This window comes from Aegilops tauschii, chromosome 4, assembly GCF_002575655.3.
Source record: "Aegilops tauschii subsp. strangulata cultivar AL8/78 chromosome 4, Aet v6.0, whole genome shotgun sequence".
Lineage (NCBI taxonomy): Eukaryota > Viridiplantae > Streptophyta > Magnoliopsida > Poales > Poaceae > Aegilops > Aegilops tauschii.
In genome coordinates, this window is record NC_053038.3 from 306,777,451 (window position 1) to 306,790,097 (window position 12,647).

A 12,647-nucleotide genomic window follows, 5' to 3' on the forward strand; every position below is an offset into this window, starting at 1 on the left:
CTTGTCAGAGGTCTCATACCTCTTGACTCGGGCATGAGTCTGAAATACCAATTTAAACTCTTGGAACATCTCATATGCTCCATGGCATTTCAAAACATTTTTGAAGTCCCGGTTCTAAGCCGTAAAGCATGGTGCACTATACTATCAAGTAGTCATCATACCGAGCTTTGTCAAAACGTTCATAACGTCTGCATCTGCTCCTGCAATAGGTCTGTCACCTAGCGGTGCATCAAGGACATAATTATTCTGTGCAACAATGAGGATAATCCTCAGATCACGGACCCAATTCGCATCATTGCTACTATCATCTTTCAACTTAGTTTTCTCTAGGAACATATCATAAATAAAACGGGGAAGCTATACGCGAGCTATTGATCTATAACATAGATATGCAAATACTATCAGGACTAAGTTCATGATAAATTTAAGTTCAATTAATCATATTACTTAAGAACTCCCACTTAGATAGACATCCCTCGAGTCATCTAAATGATCACGTGATCCATATCAACTAAACCATGTCCGATCATCACGTGAGACGGAGTAGTATTCAATGGTGAACATCACTATGTTGATCATATCTACTATATGATTCACGTTTGACCTTTCGGTCTCAGTGTTCCGAGGCCATATCTGCATATGCTAGGCTCGTCAAGTTTAACCCGAGTATTCTGCGTGTGCAAAACTGGCTTGCACCCGTTGTATGTGAACGTAGAGCTTATCACACCCGATCATCACGTGGTGTCTCGGCACGACGAACTGTCGCAACGGTGCATACTCAGGGAGAACACTTATACCTTGAAATTTAGTGAGAGATCATCTTATAATGCTACCACCGTACTAAGCAAAATAAGATGCATAAAAAGATAAACATCACATGCAATCAAATAAGTGATATGATATGGCCATCATCATCTTGTGCCTTTGATATCCATCTCCAAAGCACCATCATGATCACCATCGTCACCGACTTGACACCTTGATCTCCATCGAAGCATCGTTGTCGTCTCGCCAACTATTGCTTCTACGACTATAGCTACCGCTTAGTGATAAAGTAAAGCAATTACATTTCATACAATAAAGCGACAACCATATGGCTCCTGCGAGTTGCCGATAACTGTTACAAAACATGATCATCTCATACAACAATTTATATCTCATCACGTCTTGACCATATCACATCACAACAAGCCCTGCAAAAACAAGTTAGACGTCCTCTACTTTGTTGTTGCAAGTTTTACGTGACTGCTACGGGCTTCTAGCAAGAACCGTTCTTACCTACGCATTAAAACCACAACGATTTTTCGTCAAGTGTGTTGTTTTAACTTTCAACAAGGACCGGGCGTAGTCAAACTCGGTTCAACTAAAGTTGGAGAAACGGACACCCACTAGCCACCTGTGTGCGAAGCACGGCGGTAGAACCAGTCTCATGAACGCGGTCATGTAATGCCGGTCTGGGCCGCTTCATCCAACAATACCGCCGAATCAAAGTATGACATGCTGGTAAGCAGTATGACTATTATCACCCACAACTCTTTGTGTTCTACTCGTGCATATAACATCTACGCATAGACCTGGCTCGGATGCCACTGTTGGGGAACGTAGTATTTCAAAATTTTCCTACGATCACGCAAGATCTTTCTAGGAGAAGCATTGCAATGAGCGGGGAGAGTGTGTCCACGTACCCTCATAGACCGAAAGCGGAAGCGTTTATTAACGTGGTTGATGTAGTCGAACGTCTTCGCGATCCAACCGATAGTACCGAATGTACGGCACCTCCGCGATCTGCACACGTTGAGCTCGGTGACGTCCCTCGAACTCTTGATCCAGTTGAGGCCGAGGGGGAGTTCCGTCAGCACGATGGTGTGGTGATGGTGGTGATGAAGTTACCGGCGCAGGGCTTCGCCAAAGCACTACAATGATATGACTGAGGTGTGTAACTGTGGAGGGGGGCACCGCACACGGCTAAGAGATTGTCTGTTGTGCCTTTGGGGTGCCCCCCTGCCCCTGTATATAAAGGAGGGGAGGAGGAGGCCGGCCAATAAGGGGTGCGCCAGGGAGAGGGGAGTCCTACTAGGACTCCAGTCCTAGTAGGATTCGGCCCCACCCTTTTTTCCTTCTACCGGAGGGGGAAAGGGGAAGGAAAGGGAGTAGGAGAAGGAAAGTGGGGTGGCGCCCCCTTCCCTAGTCCAATTCGGCCTCCTGCCCAAGGGGGGCCGCACCAGCCCCTTGTGGGCTGGTGTGCTTCCCTCTTATGGCCCATAAGGCCCATAACTTCTCCCGGGGGGTTCCGGTAACCTCCCGATACTCCGGAAAATTGCCAGAACCACTCAGAACCATTCCAATGTCCAAATGCAACCTTCCAATATATGAATCTTTACCTCTCGACCATTTCGAGACTCCTCCTCATGTCCGTGATCTTATCCGGGAGTCTGAACAAACTTCGGTTCATCAAATCACATAACTCATAATACAAATCGTCATCGAACGTTAAGCGTGCGGACCCTACGGGTTCGAGAACTATGTAGACATGACCGAGACACATCTCCGATCAATAACCAATAGCGGAACCTGTATGCTCATATTGGCCCCTACATATTCTACGAAGATCTTTATCGGTCAAACTGCATAACAACATACGTTGTTCCCTTTGTCATCGGTATGTTACTTGCCCGAGATTCGATCGTCGGTATCATCATACCTACTTCAATCTCATTACCGGCAAGTCTCTTTACTCGTTCCATAATGCATCATCCCGTGACTAAATCATTAGTCACATTGCTTGCAAGGCTCATAGTGATGTGCATTACCGAGAGGGCCCAGAGATACCTCTTCGATACACGGAGTGACAAATCCTAATCTCGATCTATGCCAACTCAACAAACACCATCGTAGCACCTATAGAGCATCTTTATAATCACCCAGTTACGTTGTGACATTTGATAGCACACAAGGTGTTCCTCCGGTATTCGGGAGTTGCATAATCTTATAGTCTGAGGAACATGTATAAGTCATGAAGAAAGCAATAGCAATAAAACTAAACGATCATTATGCTAAGATAACGGATGGATCTTGTTCATCACATCATTCTCTAATGATGTGATCACGTTCATCAAATGACAACACATGTATATGGCTAGGAAACTTAACCATCTTTGATTAACGAGCTAGTCAAGTAGAGACACACTAGGGACACTCTGTTTGTCTATGTATTCACACATGTACTAAGTTTCTGGTTAATACAATTCTAGCATGAATAATAAACATTTATCATGATATAAGGAAATATAAATAACAACTTTATTATTGCCTCTAGGGCATATTTCCTCCAACATCAACATGCTGTGGTAATTTTTTTGTCCCATTTGGGGCCGGTTTGGGTATAAGCTTCTCACAAACCAGAGCTTCTCACAACAAGCGTGATGGTTTCGGTAGGGAACGGGCCACCTTTGGGGATGAAACAATATCCGTTGCCTCTTATTGCTTTCAAAAAATTTCTAGTGTCAACATAGAACAACAAGAGTGTTGTGTTTAATTTTGGAATTTTTCGGGGTTCGTTTGGACATTTTTATACATTTACTTGGTTTTGTTGGCATTTCAGGTGCATAATGCAAATTTGAACTACATGCACATGCTCCAGTGCATATAAAATGGTTGAAAATCATATCTGTGTCCTTGGTTGCATGCTTAGGTCTCATGCAAGAAATGGGAATGAATTTCAAACACCCTGCCACTGTCACTCGGCCGCAAACATTGAGATAGCTGGTTTTTAAATTCTAGTAAATCCAAAACTCGTCTGAAATTCATGAAACTTGGCATGCTATCATGAAGCGGCATCAACATGCCGTGGTAAAAATTTTGTCCCATTTGGGGCAGGTTTGGGTATAAGCTTCTCACAAACAAGAGCTTCTCACAACAAGCGTGATGGTTTCGGTAGGGAACGTGCCACCTTTGGGGACGAAACGATATTCGTTGCCTATTATTGCTTTCAAAAATTTTCTAGTGTCAACATAGAACAACAGGAGTGTTGTGTTTAATTTTGGAATTTTTGGGGTTCGTTTGGACATTTTTATACATTAACTTGGTTTTGTAGGCATTTCAGGTGCATAATTCAAATTTGAACTACATGCACATGCTCCAGTGCATATAAATTGGTTGAAAAAACAAATTTGTGTCCTTGGTTGCATGCTTAGGTCCCATGCAAGAAATGGGAATAAATTTCAAACACCCTGCCATCGTCACTCGGCCGCAAACATCGAGATACCTAGTTTTTAAATTCTAGTAAATCCAAAACTCGTCTGAAATTCATAAAACTTGGCATGCTATCATGGAGCAGCATCAACATGCCCTGGTAAATTTTTTGTCCTATTTGGGGCAAGTTTGGGTATAAGCTTCTCACAAACCAGAGCTTCTCACAACAAGCGTGATGGTTTCGGTAGGGAACGTGCCACCTTTGGGGACGAAACGATATCCGTTGCCTCTTATTGCTTTAAAAACATTCCAGTGTCAACATAGAACAACAGGAGTGTTGTGTTTAATTTTGGAATTTTTCGGGGTTCGTTTGGACATTTTTATACATTAACTGGGTTTTCTAGGCATTTTATGTGCATGATTCAAATTTGAACTACATGCACATGCTCCAGTGCATATAAATTGGTTGAAAAATCAAATATGTGTCCTTCAGTGCATGCTTAGGTCCCATGCAAGAAATGGGAATGAATTTCAAACACCAGGGCACTGTTGATTGCCGGCAAAACGTTGAGATACTTTGTTTTTAAATTCTAGTAAATCCAAAACTCGTCTGAAATTAATGAAACTTGCATGCTATAATGGAATGGCACCGACATGCTGTGGTATATTTAATGTCCATTTTGAGAGAAGGCGCACTCGAATAACAGCCAACAAAGGCATTTTGAAACAAATAGCTGCCACTGTAACATCTCAAATGTTTTGTATAATTTAAATTGTGTGCGTTCTATTAACCATTCACGTGACGCCACGCCTCACTCTTTTAATGGCTAGGAGGTGCCATGCAGACAAGTGCTTGAGTGATTGACTAAACGGGAGGCGTGCGAGCTGTACTCCAATGCGGAGGCTCACCGGGAAGCGTGCGAGCTGTACGCCGTGCAGGCTCACCGGGAAGTGAGCCCTTTGACTTCCATGGCCGCCCGCCTTGCTCGCATTCTCTCCATTAATGGCGCCCAAGCCGTAGTTTAATACGGTTTTTAAATATAAAACACTCATCGCAAATGTTTTAGTTAGAACACCCGTATGCAAAACTGACAACTTCCCCAGGAAGCCAAGGGAAAATGTGCCTAGCAGGATTTGTGCAGCTCTTGATCGCAAACATTTTAGTGAGAACACCCGTATGCAAACTGACAGCTTCCCCGGGAAGCCAAGAGAAAATGTGCCGAGCAGGATTTCTGCAGCTGTTGATCGCAAACGTTTTAGATAGAACACCCGTATGCAAAGTGAGAGCTATGGTCTTCCCCTTAAGTCTAGGGAAAATTCACAGCGCAGGATTTGTGCATCCCTTCAACGCAAATGGTTGTTCTGGATGACCCGTGTGCAACCACGTACAAACAATTTGGTAAGATTTGCATCTGTCATATTGGTATGTTGCCATTTGTGAAACTAGAAAGATTGACATTTGTTGATCTAGTAACATTGCCATTTGTCAATCCTTGTAACACTCGATTTGTCAAAATATGCAGCTAAAAATCACTAGGACTATCTAATTTTTGCAACTAAAATTTAGTAATTAAGCATAGATTTTATTCATAGATTAAGCAGTCGTTCTTAATTTATACAAACAGTTCAACTCGACAGCTGAACCGACCAAAAGTTTCCCCAATTGTTGCCAACCACGTAGTAAAATAGCTAGTTCAACTATATATACTAGCTAGTTTTAAGTACGTTCTACAGTTCCACCACATCTATAGTTAGATGAACTAAACAAAATAGCCCCTAAATACTACTACTACTACTATGGAGGGGCTTTGTGCTACTTCCGGCAGCCTCTCCTTTGTCGAGTGCGCTCAGTAAGAGGCAGAGGAGGAGGAGGAGTCTACTGACGAGCTGGGCAACTGCAATACGGTGCCTGCCGCTGCTGCACGTTCAACGACGCTCGCCAGCTCGAACACCCACTGCCGCTCCAGACGATCCCTCTCGAAGCGGCCGGACAGCTCGTAGATCTCCTGATTCCTTGCCTCTGCGTCGATGTGTGCTGCGGAAACGGCTGCGGTAAGGCTCTTTGCGTGCTCAACGAGGCGCTCCTCCTCCTCCCTCAGGAACTTGATGTAGCGCGCAAGGTCGTTGACGCACGTGCGGGCCTCCACCTCCGCCTCCCTCCTTCGGGCGGCGGTGGCGGAGCGGGTGATGATCCCGGCGGTCGATAGTGGGCTGGCGGCCACGGCGGCCGACGATAGGGTGGCGGCCACGATGGCTACCTCTCGCCTTCGGGCCGCGGTGACGGAGCGGGTGATGGCCGGCAGTGGGGTGGTGGCCACGATGGCCACCTCCCGCCTTAGGGCCATGGTGGCGGGGCGGGTGATGGCCGCTAGTGGGGTGGCGGCCACGTCCCGCCTACGGGCCGCGGCGGTGGAGAGGGCGATGGCCCTGGCTTTCGACAGTGGTGTGGCGGCAACGGCAGCCGGAAACAGCTGCCGACGGGCAGCGACGGCGGAGCATGTGGTGGGTGTTCCGCGCACACCCAACAGGGACTCCACGCGCACTACACTACGCCGGGGACTGAGCCACCGCCGCTGTGTAGCCTCCTAGCTGGAGCTATCCTCTAATGACGGCGGAGTGGCTGAGCAATGACGACGGACCGGTGCCATTGGCAATTGCGGGAGAAGCAGACGAGATAAGCTACAAGGAGGGAGGGGAAGATGCGATGCAGGACTCGCCGGCCGTGAGGGTTTATATAGCAGGCCGGTAAGCATTGGGATTTTGGGGGGATTTCACCAAGTCGGGCGGGAAGCTTGCGCGGAAACCTGCGAGGTTGCGCGGGAACGGGCTCACCGACGATTCATTGGTGCCACTTCGAGCCACCGTTTGGCCAAAAGAACGCCCCCGCGCGCTGCGCAAGCTTGCGCTGTAAGCCGTCTGCGGCAGCGGGGTGACAAGACGTGCGAGAGGAGGACGAAAGGACACGTACGCATACGGTTAATACAAAAAAAACATTTGCGATTTAATTACCTACTGCAACCCGTCCTGGTTTATAAGTAGGATTTAACTAATAAAATACAAATGCATGTCGCCAAACATTATATCGTTGGATTCGTATTTGAACATAGTTTCCAGTTATACAATTTTTGTAACATGCATTAACACTTATTTGGTTAAATTTAAGGTTATATACCAGCAAACGTTTGCCCGCAACACACACGGCTTATTCCATCACAAACAGCTCGGATGGATCAACTATATGCCACGTATCGCACACGCAACTCTAATCTGATTCGTGCTTGATGTCTCCGACATCGCTCGCACAGTTCGTCTTATTTGCCACGTACCACTGTGTCGGCCTCTGCTCGCATCCCTCGGCAAGCTCTGCTCACCGTTAGGCGCCGCAGCGCGCTGTGCTCGCCATTAGGCGCCGCGGCACGCTCTGCTCGCGTCCGTCGGCGCGCTCGGGTTGTGGACAGCTTTTCCTTGCGTGTTCAACTGCTATATGCATATATATATATATGTGGTTGCTCGCCGTTGAGGCAACCGCGGAGCGCTCTGCCATCGTCCCTCCGCGCGTGCTCTGCCAATGGTTGGGCATGCGCACGATCACGTCGGGGGCCCCATATGCATGCGGTTGCGCCACGCACGTTGCCACACGATGCAGTTACGTGCGTCACGATGAAGTTACGCGGTGCAAATTAGAACTGCCATCAAGGCCTGCCGATATTCCTAGCCGTCCGGCTTCCCCTTTAATTCCCGCGACCATTATAACCTTAGTCTCTTCAACCTTTCGATCGCGCCCCACAACACAACAAGCATACCCACGACGACACATAGAGAGGGGATGTCTAGAGGCGCTCCAATGGAGTTCGGCGAGCATAGAGTGGAGACCCACACGAGGGAGACGGATCTCTCGGTGGTGTACACCATCGACCCGGCCGTGGTGGACGACTACATCAACAGCGTTGAGCAGTTGCTTGCTCGAGACAAGTACAAGGTGGTCGGCATCGACCTCCAGTACACCGTCGGTCGTCCCGGCATAGATTAGAAGGTTGTCGTAGCCCATTTGTACGTGTGCCATCATGTCCTCATCTACCACTACTGCATGGCCACAGGGCCTTGCGACAGTTTCAACAGGTTTGTCAACAGCACCGACTACAAATTCACCACGGTGGAAGCCACCGACGATGTAAAAGCGCTCAGTGTTACGGGCTTGGCCTGCAAGAACCTTGTCGAAATCCATGACCACTACAGGGGCTGGGGCATCACGAAGAAGGACTCCCTGGTCGAACTCGCCTCGGCCATCAACGACCCCTACTACGAAAAGATGAAGCAGGATGCCCAGAGAACAAGTCCTGTATCCTGGCACAGGGCCTGGATGCGGCAACTGGATGAACCTCACCTCAGGTTCATGGCCAAGAGTGTACACATGCTATGAGATGCACACACAGATCGTTGACATGAGGAAGTGCCTCGTTACCCAAATCGACGAGCCCGGATTGAGCCACAAGTAGAGCAAGCGTCACAAGAAGTAGATGATGATCAGATGATCATTTATGCTAGTTAATCATGCATGTAATATATAGTTTACTTTATTGGTGTGTAGAAATGTCATGTGTGTAGTAGCCACCTATGTAATTATGCATGTAATAGTTTACTTTGGTGTGTGCAAATGCCATGGTTGTAGTAGCCACCTATGTAAGTGGATGTTTAATTTGGTCATGCAACCATGTCCTTAGAAGTGTGTGTCTATATATATATATATATATATATATATACACACACACACACACACAAATGCAGCCTTCTAGGTAGTATCTATCATATCGGAGAGTATGTATGCGTAGTATGTAGTATATAAGATTGTTTAGGTAGTATATATACTACTTTTTTTATAGTATATCCCATATTTTGTGCATATCTTTATTTCGTGTACAAATATGTACGTATTTCACAAATACAATAAAACTATGAGCTTACTTGCAATTTTTTCATATAACTCACTTTGGAGTATCTTATATATATATATATATGTTGGACTATTCTGTTACCCGTAACAAAATAATATTTTGTTACCCCTCGGTCCTGGGCGAGATGCCGCAGAAACACCCCACCCCGAACCTAACACACCTCCTTCCGCCGGAGGCAGCCGTCGTGGGCGAGCGAGCGACGGCGTCAGTTGGAGCGAGGGAGCCCGCGGCTCCACCAAGCGCCGCCGGCGCTGCCCCCGGACCCAGCCACCACCGCCGCACTCAGACCAGCCACCTCCTTTGCCCTCACACCCATCTAACTCCATGGGAAACCGCTGCTGGCACTCTCCACCTTCCACCCCAGTCGCTGCTTCCAACCTGCGAGGCCAGGAACCAGCCCTCGTCGCCCCTCCCGTGCCCGTCCAGGTATGGGGCTCACGCCAGTTCAGCTCTTCCTCCCTTCTCCATCCGAACTCTCCTGCCATGCTCCTTGACGTACGAGCATGGCGCGGCGCGAGCCTTTTTACTTAGTTTATCAGTTCGACGGTTTAAACATGAATTCTCCTGACACTCAAATTCTCCTGAACCTGCGAGATGTGGTGCTGACAGTAGTAGGCGTGAGCCCTGGGTGGTAGATGATGGGGTGTGTGTCTGGTTGTGTGTGTGTGCATGATGATTGGTGGCTGTTGTGTGTGTGCAGGGTACGTCCGAGGACAGCGTGTAGGCGGCAAGTGTACTAGTGAGCAGCTACTGAACTGATTCTGACACTGAAACATTAATCCACTCTGCCTCCTCCGACGAGTTCTTCAGTCCAAGTTCTCCCACGAGGCCGTCTCTGGTTTCGTTTCCCTTAACATTGGTAAGAGAAAAGATCATTCGACTTCAAATCTGTTTGGACTGGTAGTTCAACTTCTTTCGTACAGAAGGTTCAGAAAGTTTTGTACCTGAAAATGCACATATTTGGAGTACGCGAATATATATGTGTGTTTCTGAGTTTTGCTCTTGTGTAAAAGTTCAATATGTATTATGTCATCAATTCGTAATGAAAAGGCGGGAACAATTCAATACGTGTGTATCCGGCTGCAGCCATCAAGTTTGTTTGCATCTCTAATTTCAGAGGTTCAACTAAATTTTTCCTCAAAGTTGGACCTTTTCTGTATTGATCTTTGATCTTTGTTTAATAACATTACAATCGCACAAAATAGGCATCTTTTTCTATTTCTTGATGAAAATGTTCCAGTATCATGTACTGTTTGTAAACGTTTACTTACCTAGAACAAAAACAGATGCAACGGTGCTTTTTCCCTGTTAATGTCTGAGCCAAAACTGAATTATGTGGGGTTAAATTTAACGTGAATGAGAAGTAGTTTCAGGTTAGGTTGCTTCACAAGGTCCATAGCATCGTGTGAAACCATGGAAGTAGAACAAGTAATTATTAATCTTGGTTGGGCATGTAACTGATTCCCCCCTGTGTAATTATGTGTGCCTTTTCCCTGTTCGTGTTTGTGTTAGTGGCTGTAAGTGGAAAGAGCTATGGAACTGACCCCCGCGGACATTTTTCCGTAAAAACATTGCACTTGTTTTTCCCTTTCCAGGTTTACATTACCTTTTTTTTCTTATAAATTACAGTACCTCATGTATCCTTCCTTGTAGATGGAGATGCGTGTATGTATACATGAATTATAAAAACAGGCTTCGGTACAAGAAAAATGGGTCGTTCAGTTCAATTCTGAATTATAGGTGTGTAAACACATCCTGCTTACACAATAACTAATTAACTATGATAACCATGTTCAGACTTCTACAAACCCCAAACTGTTGGGGAACGTAGTATTTTCAAAAAAAATCCTACGCACACACAAGATCATGGTGATGCATAGCAACGAGAGGGGAGAGTGTTGTCCACGTACTCTCGTAGACCGAAAGCGGAAGCGTTATGACAACGCGGTTGATGTAGTCGTACGTCTTCACGATCGACCGATCCTAGTACCGAACGTACGGCACCTCCACGATCTGCACAGTTCAGCTCGGTGACATCCCACGAACTCATGATCCAGCAGAGTGTCGAGGGAGAGCTTCGTCAGCACGACGGCGTGATGACGGTGATGATGAAACTACCGGCGCAGGGCTTCGCCTAAGCACTACGACGATATGACCGAGGTGGATTATGGTGGAGGGGGGCACCGCACACGGCTAAGAGATCAATGATCAACTTGTGTGTCTATGGGGTGCCCCCTGGCCATGTATATAAAGGATGGAGGGAGGAGGAGGCCGGCCCTCATAGGGCGCGCCCAAAGTGTGGAGTTCTACTAGGACTCCCTAGTCCTAGTAGGATTCCACCTCCCACATGGAATAGGAAAAAGGGAAGGGAGAAGGAGAAGGAAGGAAGGGGCGCCCTCTTTCCCTAGTCCAATTCGGACCAGTCCATGAGGAAGGGGCGCGGCCACCCTTGAGGCCTTTCTCTCCTTTCCCGTATGGCCCATTAAGGCCCAATACGAATTCCCGTAACTCTCCAGTACTCCGAAAAATACCCGAATCACTCGGAACCTTTCCGATGTCCGAATATAGCCTGCAATATATCGATCTTTACATCTCGGCCATTTCGAGACTCCTCGTCATGTCCCGGATCTCATCCGGGACTCCGAACAAACTTCGGTCATCAAATCACATAACTCATAATACAAATCGTCACAGAATGTTAAGCGTGCGGACCCTACGGGTTCGAGAACTATGTGGACATGACCGAGACTCATCTCCGGTCAATAACCAATAGCGGAACCTGGATGCTCATATTGGTTCCTACATATTCTACGAAGATCTTTATCGGTCAAACCGCATAACAACATACGTTGTTCCCTTTGTCATCGGTATGTTACCTGCCGGAGATTCGATCGTCGGTATCATCATACCTAGTTCAATCTCGTTACCGGCAAGTCTCTTTACTCGTTCCGTAATGCATCATCCCGTGACTAACTCATTAGTCACATTGCTTGCAAGGCTTATAGTGATGTGCATTACCGAGAGGGCCCAGAGATACCTCTCCGATACACGGAGTGACAAATCCTAATCTCGATCTATGTCAACTCAACAAACACCATCGGACACACCTGTAGAGCATCTTTATAATCTCCCAATTACGTTGTGACGTTTGATAGCACACAAGGTGTTCCTCCGGTATTCGGGAGTTGCATAATCTCATAGTCTGAGGAACATGTATAAGTCATGAAGAAAGGAGTAGCAATGAAACTGCAACGATCATAATGCTAAGCTAATGAATGGGTCTTGTCTATCACATCATTCTCCTAATGATGTGATCCCGTTCATCAAATGACAACACATGTCTATGGTTACGAAACATAACCATCTTTGATAAACGAGCTAGTCAAGTAGAGGCATACTAGGGACACTTTGTTTTGTCTATGTATTCACACATGTACTAAGTTTCTGGTTAATACAATTCTAGCATGAATAATAAACATTTATCATGAAATAAGGAAATAAATA

At 46.5% G+C, this 12,647-nt stretch overlaps 1 long non-coding RNA gene across 1 annotated transcript; it reads left to right on the forward strand.

Annotated features, from left to right (window-relative positions):
• The first annotated feature begins 9,299 nt into the window (after positions 1 to 9,299).
• On the forward strand, positions 9,300 to 10,208 carry LOC120962517 (uncharacterized). Its single transcript, XR_005753271.3, has 2 exons — positions 9,300 to 9,569; positions 9,844 to 10,208. It is a non-coding gene; the product is annotated as an uncharacterized lncRNA (long non-coding RNA).
• The last annotated feature ends 2,439 nt before the right edge of the window (positions 10,209 to 12,647 follow it).